The 11264-nt window shown below is 46.8% G+C and overlaps 1 protein-coding gene across 4 annotated transcripts in view; it reads right to left on the minus strand.

Annotated features, from left to right (window-relative positions):
- ERAP1 (endoplasmic reticulum aminopeptidase 1) overlaps positions 1-1739 on the minus strand; it is a 40572-nt gene extending 38833 nt beyond the window's left edge. For 2 of the 4 annotated variants that reach the window (XM_059418266.1, XM_059418265.1), the window contains exon 1: positions 680-1736. The gene's annotated coding sequence lies outside the window, so the exon portion shown is untranslated. Of the gene's footprint in view, positions 1-679 lie in introns of all 4 variants that reach the window. The other 2 variants (XM_059418268.1, XM_059418264.1) reach the window with 2 other exon arrangements.
- Between the last annotated feature and the right edge of the window lie 9525 nt (positions 1740-11264).

Here is an 11264-nt window from a genome sequence, read left to right on the forward strand (position 1 = left end):
ACTTGCAGGCTCCCCTGGCAAATAAGGCACCCAGAGAGGAAACTGTAGTCTGCTCCAACAGTAGAACTTTATCTGAATAAAACTCAGCTAGAGCCAGAGTGAAGGGAAGACCATTGCTGGGAGTAAGTACAGGAGAAGCAAGGAAAGAACTGATCTTGGGGACATTTCATGGACTCCGATCCTTCAACACGCCCAACCAGAAGTTAATGCCAAGCCACGTTCGCTTCTCTGCCAGCTATCCCCAAGGTACCCTTCTCAGCCGAACGCGCCGTCCTCCCCGCCCCCTCCATTTGGCGCCACTCGCGAGGCGGGGGGGATCCGGAGGCTGGCAGGAGCCCAGCGGCGAGGCGTGCACCGCAGGGAGGCTCCGGCGAGTCGGGAAGCGGCGCGGCCGCGAGAACGCGCGGAACAGGCGCACTGGCCCTGAGCCCCCCGCGTTCTCCCGCCCGAGAAGGACCCGAGCAAGGCTAGGCTGGTCGCCCAACACAGCGCCTCCCCGCGGACCCGGGCCCCCGTCCCACGACTCTCCCCGGCCCGGCGTCCACCGGCCTCGCTCTCCTCCGCCGCGCGCCAGGAGTCTTCGGGCCTCCCCGGCGGGCATCCGGAGGTTGCCCGGAAAGCCTTTCTCCAGCCCCGCGACCGCTCCCCGAGGGGTGCCTTGGGGACCTGCGCGCTGTACCTGGGGGGTGATCCGCGACGCGACCAGCTCGCCCTCGCGCCGCTGCCGCCGGCCTCCGCTACCCCGGAACAGAAAGTGAAAGCGGAGCCCGGGCAGCGGCGCGAGCGCGCCAGGTGCGCGTCGGCCCGGGCGCTCCTGACGGGCGCCGGAGAACCCCCGGCGGAGGCGGGAGCTGGGGAAGGAGAAAGCTAGCCGTGGGGGCGCGCGAACGAGGCCGCGGGACCCCGGACGGGAATTCACAAATGCGTGCTGCGCGCAAGGGAAACGGCCGCGTTGCAGTACAGGGGGCTTCGGTGGGGAGGAGCACTCCTGCCCGAACGCAGACCATTCAGAGTGTGTCTTTGCGGCTGTAGTTTTCGACGGTTACCCTCCGGCGCAGCGAGGGCTTAGAGAACATTAAGAAGGGGTGGGTGCTGCGGAAAGTGACCCAGGCTGGACTCCAGCTCGCCCCTCCAAGGAGACTGCACGCGCTCCACGCCAGTTGGACTCAAGCGGTGTCCATCATCTCGTCTCTGCAAATGGGCTACGAGCTCGTGGCCCGCCTCCGAAAGGAACCGGAGCCGCCCAGCGACTCATTCTGGGAAATGCTGAATCCTTGGGCATTTAGTAGAGGAGAGTTAATCTAGGAGATGCTTCAGGGTAGGAAGGGGATACAGATAGCCTCCCAGGAACTTCCCCGCCACCCCCTAGGGACCCTCGGGCCCCCAAGAGTTGATGCTCCCCACATTAAAACATTTCCTCTGCTTTTTCAAATCAGATAACCATTTCTCCGCTCCCCTTAGAACATGAAGACTGGACTGAAATATCCAAAAAAGCCCATCTTTAAACAATTGAGGGTAAATGAGGTAACAAGACAAGAAAACACAGGCTTCATATTGATCAAATGCTACAAGTTGGTGAGTGGACCAACACCCCCGGGATCTTTTTCTTACTGTACTCAGGCTATCTCCTATCTTTTCTTTCCTAGCCTTCCCTTTGAGAGTTTGGGGTTCCAGGTCACTGGAACAGTATTTCTCAACTTTTATTTCTCAATTTTATGTTCGTTTTGAAAAATAACAAAATATATTTTGTTCTGCATATTCTCTCCAGTCAAGGATATTTTGTAATATAAAAATAACATTCGGGGCGCCTGGGTGGCTCAGTGGATTAAGCCGCTGCCTTCGGCTCAGGCCATGATCTCAGGGTCCTGGGATCGAGCCCCGCATCGGGCTCTCTGCTCAGCAGGGAGCCTGCTTCCCCCTCTGTCTCTGCCTGCCTCTCTACCTACTTGTGATCTCTCTCTCTGTCAAGTAAAATAAATAAAATCTTTAAAAAAAAAAAAAAATAATAACATTCTGTCCCCGGCCCCAAAGAGGGTGAGAGCAAGGCAAGTTGTTTTCTTTACAGTTCAGCAAGAAATGGGCTTTGGGATTAGGTGATTTTTTCTTCATTTGCAATTGTGGCAGGTGTGTCAGCCCATCGCTATAGCCTCCAAGGCCTCCAGATGTCAGTGAGTGATCTGCTTTGCTCAGATGAGAACTTCTTATGCAGTAAATTCATGCATGCTTTGTGGATCTGGAGGGACAAATGGAAGATCTCCAACACAGGCATATTGAATAATAGCAGGTGTTCCCTAAGAATCTAACAAACCCCTTAGCAGGAACTGTGATCACTTTCCAATTCACCTGTTCACTGAAAGCAACAAATAATAAATACAGCCAACCTCATTTTGTGTTTAGTATGCATGTAATTTAAAAGATGGAAAAGAAGAATGAAACAGCCAAAATGTCCAGTGACATTTTAAAGACTAATGTCTATGTTGCTTCAGTGAGAGTTGAACCACAGAGAACAGAATCCTTTCAAGCTCTTTAATGAAAAAAGGATTTATTGCCGGCTTTTACATGACTTACATAATAATCATACAGAAGTTTTAAAAACACACACTAGGGGGAGCTTCCAAGAACAAATTCCAAAGCCATAATGTAGAACTTGGCCACCATTGGAACTAGTTCTCTTGCCACAACTCAGAAGCCATCTGCTCAGTTGGGCGTCAGCTAGCACAGGGGCTGGCTTCGGAACCATGTCATGATGTTACAGTCTGTCCAGCAAAATGAGTAGCTCAATCCGGGCCTCTCTCTGCACTTAAAACTCAGTTTCAAATTCAGCTGCCCTACCAGTGCTTCTGTTTGGTGGAGCCTAATGAACACCCAGAACCTAGGTGCAAGAAGATGTGGGAAAAGAAGTATTTGCTCTCCAGACTCTAAGGTGGAGTGAGGAATTCTGATACAAGGTGGGAAGACATACCGAGTAAGCCAGTTACAATATGCACCACAAATATTAAACTGTATCGAAACTGAACAAATAGGGGCACCTGGGTGGCTCAGCCAGTTAAGCAACTGCCTTCAGCTCAGGTCACGATCCCAGGGTTATGGAATTGAGCCCCGTTCCAGCTCCCTGTACAGCAGAGAGCCTGCTTCTCTCTCTCCTGCTGCTCCCCTGCTTGATCTCCCCCTCTGTCTGTCAAATAAATAAATAATTTTTTTAAAAGAAACTGAACAAATACAAAAACAATTATAAGGAGGTCCCAAGTAATTTTGAACATCTTTATGGACAAAAAACAGTAATTGGAAAATTGATGGTAAATCTAATGAGAGGCATGGGACGCTTAGGTGAATGATGAATATTTATTTATCTCTGTGACATAAACACACTGCCAACCATCAAGTTATGATTTATTATCTTTGAATGTCTCTAGTGGCTTTTCTCCCCACTTTTGTCTGTTCAGCATGTGTTCTTCCCTTCCTGGAAAATGCATAGTTTCATAACTCAATCTCAGTCTAGGATGAACATAGCAACCCCATTCTCTGGCCACAGTGATTAGCCCAAGTGACATAGGCTGGCTGGGTCTGAGAATGCAGAAGAGGTTCCACAGGACCCACCAATACAGTCCTTGGCATCATGCAGGTTAGAAATAGAAGCCAAGAGGAAGTGAGAGCAGAATTTACTGAAGATGTAGAAAGACTAGAGATAGACCATCTGGGAAACTGGGTCTTTGCTTGGGTCTGGGGGTTTTACTAAGAATTGCAATCTGGTGTACATATCCTCCAGGCATCTAGGAATTGGTCAAAACAAGGGTGAGTGTTCAGGTGTCCCTCATAAATCACTTAGGACCTGGAGCCAGGGGTCTTGGCGTCAAGGTGTCTGGAAAACATACGGGATGACCTCAAGTGATCACCCCTCAGATGTTATCTATTGTGCTGGAAGAGTCCAAAAACAACAACAACAACAACAACAACAAAAAACCATTAACTCCTTGGCCTTTATAAGGAGACCTACATTCACTCTACTATAAGTCATATGTAAGGTGGGGGTGTAGGTCCTAGCAAGAAAAGAAAGAGGAAAGGAGAAAAGAAATCAGGAGGAGTTCTTCATGTAGTCCCTCCCATTACCCTGTCTCACAAGGACTGACATGTGACAAAAGCCAGGGCAATAAGAGGCCTTGCCCAGCATTGTTCCGGCTGATGCTGACAGAGAAGCCTCTTTTATCTTTTTTTTGTGTGTGTGTGTGATCCCAGTGCTGGAAGAATACGGCCTTGGACTTAACAGGGCCAAATTTCCACTGGGACAATGCCTAAGAAAACGAACCCCATATCAAAGAGGACAAAAAGAAATAAGGGGCAGAGTTTGTGAGATCCCTTTGTTGTACATATTTTCTGATCTCTCCCTCAAGGCCTGAAGCTGCCTCCTTCCTGAGGCTAGTTCTTCAGGCCTTTGCGCCATCCAGCAAACTTCCAACAAACCAGCTCTTTTTGGATTAAAGCTTACTGAACTGGCTATCAGCGGCATGCAATTTTAAGAGAGGTAAAAAAATCACAGTCTCAATTTTATAAGCCACTAACTCCAATAGTCACTTAATGGAAGGTGGTGTCCTTTGTGTCGCATGGGACATGTGAGTTTTTTTTTTCCTTCACTTCCCATACATTGTTTGAAGTTGACTGACCTAGATTCCAATGAAGCCTAAACCTGAACTATATTTTACATCAACCAACTTGATTTAAGTAATTTTGATAATGTCCCTCAATTTCAGATAAGCACCCCCCACTAAGGTGCACTCCATTTTTTTTTTAAGATTTTATTTATTTTATTTGACAGATAGAGATCACAAGTAGGCAGAGAGGCAGGGAGAGAGAGAGGGAAGAGGAAGCAGGCTCCCTGCTGAGCAGAGAGTCCGATGCAGGGCTCCATCCCAGGACCCTGGGATCATGACCTGAGCTGAAGGCAGAGGCTTTAACCCACTGAGCCACCCAGGCACCCCAGGTCCACTCCATTTTTTGACAGACTCCTTGATGAAGCTGCAAAGCAGAATCATCACATCTTCTCTACAACTGACTGTTGGATAGTCTGGAGAGCCCCAGAAATTTCACGGGCGATGCAAAGCAACCAAAAGAAAAGGACTGTGACACCAGGAAGGGAGGAGAGCCTATGGCTCCATGGGTCAGGCTTTGTTAAGTGGGATGCACGTGCGTGCGTGTGTCAGAGAGGGATAAAGAGGAATTAGAAACTTTTCCTACCATTCACACTCAGATGTATTTCTTTTACTTGCCTTTCAGTGTCCTTAAAGCTCAGTTCTACTGTAAATTTGAATGGCAAAAAATCTGCCCCAGAATCTGTCTTTTCCGACACAGCAAGACCAGATCAAATCAGCATTTAGAAATATGGCATACGAAATAATCACTCACAACGATGTTTTAAATCAGGGGTGTGTTCTGAGGATTGATTAACATCCCCCTTTCTAAACAATGTGCGCATTCAGCACAGTCTTGTCATATTCTGTGAGTGATATCATTGCCTTCCAGGACATCAGCAAAAAAATGAACACATAATAGACTTTCATCAGCCGTGGATTTACTATTCGCCGTTTTGACTCTCTGGGGGAGGATTCCATATCTAGAACTTGAGTCGTTGGTAATTTCCCTGAGGTATGCATTAGAATTATATTGGCCTGGGTGCCTGGGTGGCTCAGTGGGTTAAAGCCTCTGCCTTCAGCTCAGGTCATGATCTCAGGGTCCTGGGATCGAGTTCTGCATCAGGCTCTTTGCTGATCAGGGAGCCTGCTTCCTCCTCTCTCTCTGCCTGCTTCTCTGCCTACTTGTGATTTCTCTCTGTCAAATAAATAAATAAAATATTTTTTAAAAAAATTCATTATTCTTTAAAAAAAAAAAAAAAGAATTATATTGGCCTAATGTGAGAGGAGTAGCCCCTTGATCCTTGAGTGGACCTGCCCAACCAACCAGGCAGAATCCACACCCCTGTCCAATCCTGCTTTTCTCTGTTCATCATCACAGGCATGGTCAATTTCTGAAGTGGCAAAAATCTGAAACAAACAAACAAAACTGAAGCTGCATTTCTAAAATTTCATGAAGGAGCCTGAAGCTGTCACAAAGCTTTAAAACTCACTTTACTGCATTTTACAGGAGAGAATATGTACTCAAATGTATTTAAAATTGCAGTCCTGCAAAGCCTTGCAAAAATCTGCTGTTACAGACTTTTCTGCTGGCAGATCGAGAAGGAAAGCAGGCCTGGGCATTCGGTCCCTTGGGCCCAGCTGAAACGTGAGGGGAAAAGGAGGTTGAAGGATTCCTGATCATGTCCTGAGCCTAGACGAGTACCAAAGTCAAAGCAAGAAAAAGACAGACCTATCCAGGAGCTCTGTGAAAATGGGGAGATGAGGCATAGAGTTCAGAAAGGAGCTCTCAAAGCAGGAGGAAACTGAAACTGGTAAAAGCATGAGTGGCCAAAGGCAGCGCATCTCAGTAATAAAAACTGGTGCATTTTGAGCATTTCCTGTGTGCTGAGTGCTGTGCCAAACGCTTCAGATGAAATGCATCATTTAATTCTCAGGAACACTCTAGGGTATGTTCTGTTATCATTTCCAGTGAGAAAAACAGAAGCTCTGTTAGGTAAGTTACCGCTGGGGTGTACAGCGAGGCAGCGACAGAGCCAGGTGACTGGTGGAACCAGGATGAATTCTAGAGATGAAGTGCTTCTGCTTCTCAGAGCTCTCCTAGTGTAGGTTAACTTGCCTGCCATCTTGGTTTAAAAGGGATCAGTGAGGGGCAAGTGCTGTTGTGATCTTGCCTTCAATCTAGTCCCCTGAGCCATGAGCCATTAACACAACATTATCATCTCGGACCTCTGCTCCTTTACCCCTCAACCTTCCCCGGGCCTGTCAATATTACTTCCAAACGGTGTCTTGAATCCTTCTCCTCCTGTTCATTCCAATTGCCTCCAGCCATCTCACCTGTGCTATTATAAATACCCTCTTAACTAGTACTGTAACTTCTAACTTCCTCTTCTTCAATCTGGTTTCTATACTGTCATCTGTCTAAGCTACCATCCAGGGGCGACTGGGGGCGTGGTTGGTTAAGCATCTGACTCTTTGTTTGGGCTCAAGTTATCATCTCAGGGTGGTGGGATCGAGCCCCACATTGGCCCCACGTTGGGGTTCTGCACTCACTGGGGAGTCTGCTTGTGGACTCTCTCTCCCTTTCCCTATGCACTCTTTCTCTCAAATAAATAAAGATCTTTAAAAGAAAAAAAAAGCAATTACTATGATGGGAGAAGGGGAGAGTATGTGGGGAACAGGGTGGGGGAAGGGTCTAAGGAGGGGACAGGAGGGACACAGAATCAAAAACATTGTCCAGTGAAAACATGGACTCAGAAACCTAAATAAAGTCCTGAGAAGATAGCCTTCCAACTAGAACCAAACGAAATCCAAAAACTGGGTCTCAAGCAGAGAGGCTACAACTAGATTCAGCCAGGAAAACAAGCTGAGAAAGTGTGTGAATAGAAGGTACTGATTTCTTGGGAGGGGGTAGGGAGAGGGTAGTGGGTTATGGACAGTGGGGAGGGTATGTGCTTTGGTGAGTGCTGTGAAGTGTGTAAACCTGGTGATTCACAGACCTGTACCCCTGGGGCTAATAATACATTATATGTTAATAAAAAAAAAAAAAGGTACTGATTTCTTATATAGAACTTTAGATTTGTCTGTGAGTGGGAAGAGACAGGTGCACTTAAGAATAGGGTATTAGGGGCGCCTGGGTGGCTCAGTGAGTTAAAGCCTCTGCCTTCATCTCAGGTGGTGATCCCAGGGTCCTGGGATCAAGCCCCGCATCGGCATCGGGCTCTCTGCTCAGCAGGGAGCCTGCTTCCTCCTCTCTCTCTGCCTGCCTCTCTGCCTACCTGTGATCTCTGTCTGTCAAATAAATAAATAAATAAATCTTAAAAAAAAAAAAAAAAAGAACAGGGTATTATGCCATGCTATGCTATGTATCAAATTGATCGCTGCAAACAAGAATATTTATTGCTTCACAGTTTCTGGGGGTGTGGCTTAGAGGCACAGCCTATTTGGGTCCTCTGCTAAGGGTCTCACAAGATGGTAATTACAATGTCATCCAGGGGGCAACTGGGTGGCTCAGTAGGTTAAGCGTCTGATTCTTGATTTCAGCTCAGGTTGTGATCCAGGGTGGTGGGATTGAGCCCCATGTTGGATTTTGAGATGGGCATGGAGTCTGCTTGGAATTTTCTCTCTGCCCCTTCCCCTCTTCCCCTCTCTGCCTCTAAAAAAATTTAAATAAATAAATAAATAAAGATGTCATCCGAGACTGTGGTCTCATCTAAGGCTTGACTAAAGAAGGATCTGCTTCCAAGCTCACTTGGGCTGTTGAGGAAATCAATTTCTTTAGTTTCTAGGACTGAGCTTGTCAGTTTCTTGGGGCTGTTGACTGAAGGCTGCCCTCATCTTCTAGGGAACACCTGCAGTTTTTTACCATGTAGGGTTCCCCAACATAGGCTATCTACCTTCTCAAAGCCAGCAAGGCAGGGAGCAACTCAATCAAGGCATCTGATTGAGAGGCTTTATACTCATAAGTAACACAATCACAAAATCATACACATCCCATCACCTTTGCTACATTCTATTAGTTGGCATCAAGTGGCAGCTCCTGCCCATACTCTCAGGCAGAGGATCACACAGGAACATAGATACCAGGAGGCAGGGATCAGAGGGGTCACCTCAGGTGTCTATCCATCACAGGTATCAAGAAATTTTGACACCATTTCTTACCTTACCTCTCCCCAAAGGTCTGTTCCCATCACCCTAATCCAGGGCCACACGATTTCTTGCCTAGATAGTACAACGGCCTCCAAATTCTCCTCCTTTCTGGCTTGCCTCCTTACAGAGCGTTCCACACACCAGGCAAAGTTGTCTCCTTCAAATAGACAAGAATCTTGGTCCCTCACTTAAGTGTGCAAAATTTAACACATTTTAAAATTGTATTTAAATTAATGAATTCTACCTTAAGATTTCATCCCACTGGATTGTTGGGATATCCAGTCTCAATTATTATGGGCCTCATTTCACCCTTCCCCCTAGAGCATAACCACGGTCCGAAGGCCTTAAGCACTGCCAAAATAGCCCCGGGTCTTGGGTTTTACTCGTTGCCATGGAGATACTTCTTCAGCTTCAAGTCAAGGGTATCTGCTTTTCCAGGCCTTGCTGGTTCAGAGATAGTTTTGGCCCTAGGTGCCAACCTTCCTGAATGCGGGGTATGCCCAGCCTCTCTGAGATCTTGGGCCCTCCCCAGGGACATGGTTACCTGGTGGTACACTTGTTCCTTCTACCTTTGGGAGTACACAACTTCACCTTGACCTAGGTTGAGAATTCAAAAATAACCTCTTGCTATTTTCCTTTTCCTCCACCCCCCACTGAGTCACCCAAATATTTGGCTTTTCTCACAGTCAGATGTTGCTTTTGAGCAAGTTCTGCTTTAGGGCACACAAATGACCTAAAACAAGTATATGAAAAACTCAGTTATCTGCTTGAGATAGAGGACTCAACAAGAAGGGGGAGAAAAACACACAAATTAATACTTTAATTTTCTTTCACTATCTTCCTTCCATATATCTACATATTCAGACAGAAAATCCCACCCTTTCCCATGGCCTCCAAGAGGATGAGACTCGGGTTCCTGTGTTGAAGCATCTTGCCCTGGACAAGATCTCCTACACAAAAATCGAAGCCTGCTCATGGAAGACTCCTTTTCCTAGACTCCCCAGGCCAGGCAGATGAATGTAGGGACTTGATGACGTTCTCACTCCAACAGACCCACTTCCCTGGGACATTTCCCTTGAAAAGAGTTCTTCTTAGCACTGGCCTTTCTCTCACTAACCACCCCACCTTAATGCACCCACCCACGCAAATCAGGAGGTAGCTCACACTAAGGAGGGAAGCCCGACAGTGGCTGCTATGTGAGTTGGTAGGGCCTTTCCCTGTTTCTTTTCCCCTTTTAGATGAGCCCCACCTCCTCCCATCATCTGTTGTCCTCTCCTCCACCTAAACCTCAAGGGCCTCATTTCCCACCCTCCTCTCTGCACTTTAGCCGTACTAGCCTTTTAGTTTATATCTTGTTTTTTTTATTTTTAAAGATTTTATTTCTTTATTTGACAGAGAGCTAGAGAGTAGTACAAGTAGGCAGAATGACACGCAGAGGGAGAGGGAGAAGCAGGCTCCCCACTGAGCAGGGAGCCTGATGCAGGGCTTGATCCCAGGACCACGGGATCAAAGCTTTAGCTGAAGGCAGACGCTTAACCCACTGAGCCACCCAGGTGCCCCCATACTAGCCTTTTATTTTTTCTAGTGCATTGTTCTTCTTCCAGACCCATGACTTCATACATACTCTTCTAGCTGTCTGAGTCCCCCTAGTTCCTGCTTCTCCTAGCTTACTCTAATTCTTCCAACTCTCAGATGCCCCTGCTTTATCTCTCTGAGGGCAAGAGAAGATATAGGTACCAAAAGAGTCTAGCCCTCTGAGAAACCAGAATAATTCCACTGCCTAATTTCCCTCAAATTTCCCAACGTCACCCCCAACCCAGTCATGCCTTAGCTCTATCATCGCTGGCAAAGGGTTCCTACATTTTAAATTAAAAAATATATTTCACTTTTAGTTCAAAATACTTTTAATTTCTTTTGACACATCTTCTTTGACTTATGTGTTATTTAGAAGTGTGTTATTTGGTCTTCTGCTACTTCGGGATTTCTGGCTATCTCTCTATGATTTGTTTCTAGTTTGAGTCCATTATAGTCTGAAAGCATATTTTGTATGATATTTATTCTTTTAAGTTTGGTAAAGTATGTTTTATGGTCCAGACTGTGGTCTGTCTCAGCAAATGTTCCATGTGTGCTGCAGAATGTGTCACCCTGCTACCATTAGAAGAAGTATTCTATAAATGCCAATTAGAGCCCATTGGTTAATGGTTATGTCTCTTTTTGACCGTTGAATCTCTGGGATATAACAGAGAACAGGACCCATAGAATGTGCTCCAAAAAATTATTGACTAAGAGGACAAGGAGCAAGCAGGAGGAGAGGAAGAGCGGATACAGAGATTTCACATGTCATTCCCCTAATTAAAAGCTTTTAACAGGGGCGCCTGGGTGGCTCAGTCCTTAAGTGTCTGCCTTTGGCTCAGGTCCTGATCTCTGATCCCAGGGCTGGGCCTTCCGCTGGGCTTCCTGCTAAAGCAGCCTGCCTCTCCCTCTCCTTCTCCT

The sequence above is a fragment of the Mustela nigripes genome, chromosome 12 (genome assembly GCF_022355385.1).
Source record: "Mustela nigripes isolate SB6536 chromosome 12, MUSNIG.SB6536, whole genome shotgun sequence".
NCBI lineage: Eukaryota > Metazoa > Chordata > Mammalia > Carnivora > Mustelidae > Mustela > Mustela nigripes.